Raw genomic sequence first — 1122 nt, forward strand, 5'->3', positions numbered from 1 at the left:
ACATTTTTAAAAGATTATAACAATAATATTAATAACAAATAAATAAATAATAATATTTTAAAATAAGTAATAATTTAAAATAGTGAAAAATAAAATGTATCTCCTAAAAAGAGAACACTGACTACTAATGATTAATAAGCAGCAGCTGCTAATTGAGCCTCAAAGACGCTCAAGTATTAGTAAACATGAAGCTGGCGCTGATGCGGTAATTGCTGAAAAGACAGAAGGGGAACAATAAGTAGTTGCATACCTGCTTGATTGGGCGACTCGCTTTCTACTGAATCCTTATCCTTGATATCTTCTCGACGCGGGTGATCATAGTCGACGGATGAAACCAAAGGATCACATCCGTTTCCTGGATCCACTTCACTGGAATGCTCAAGTCGATCGATGAGGACTAGCCTGGATTTCCACTATACTTTCGCACGCTCTCTTTTTCCTTCTCTCTTCTCTCACTTGTGCAATATCCGTTTATTGCAAGCAACGTGGGTGCCGTGAATGTCACCTGGTACTTCTGGACGATGAGAAAATTTTCGCGAAGATGACGACGACGGCGATGATGACGACGGCGACGAAATCGCGCAAGATCGCCGAGATCGGTCAAGTGAAAGCGGAGTCGAGGTGAACGTCGGCCAAACGACGACTGCCGTGGCATCGTCTACCAAGGTACCAAAGGCGAGTTCCCGAGGAGGGTCTCCCCCCGCCTGCCGATCGGTGGAGTACTTTCACGAGAGAGTAGGTAGAGAGCGAGAGGCGAGAGCCGAGGTGAAGCAAAAGGAGATTTGAACGCGCGAGAGACGCGGACTCGCGCGGGCCACCGTTCTCCATCTCAAGGAATACACAAGAGTCAACAGAAAATCAAAATGACTTAATTTTTTTATTCTTAATAAGTCAATAAACAGTTAAATTTTGTAATCAAAAATCATTATTTTGTCGTTATGCTGTCAGAATAAAGTCATTTTGATTTTTTTTTTACTTGGTGTATACCAGCGCGGAGTCGCGATTTTGGAAAAATTTCCATTAAATGATAGAAAAATCGACATTTTCTTTGTTTTTTTATCTGTTGGAAACCTTTTCTAGAGACAGATTAGTAGGGTCAATTGTCAGTTTCTCTTCGTATGC

The 1122-nt window shown here is 41.5% G+C and overlaps 1 protein-coding gene across 2 annotated transcripts in view; it reads right to left on the minus strand.

Annotated features, from left to right (window-relative positions):
- LOC108749229 overlaps positions 1–628 on the minus strand; it is a 28731-nt gene extending 28103 nt beyond the window's left edge. For both annotated transcript variants that reach the window (XM_018487797.1, XM_018487795.1), the window contains exon 1: positions 251–628. The gene's annotated coding sequence lies outside the window, so the exon portion shown is untranslated. The remainder of the gene's footprint in view (positions 1–250) is intronic.
- Positions 629–1122: the final 494 nt, after the last annotated feature.

This window comes from Trachymyrmex septentrionalis, unplaced genomic scaffold (genome assembly GCF_001594115.1).
Source record: "Trachymyrmex septentrionalis isolate Tsep2-gDNA-1 unplaced genomic scaffold, Tsep1.0 scaffold277, whole genome shotgun sequence".
In the NCBI taxonomy this organism is placed as follows: domain Eukaryota; kingdom Metazoa; phylum Arthropoda; class Insecta; order Hymenoptera; family Formicidae; genus Trachymyrmex; species Trachymyrmex septentrionalis.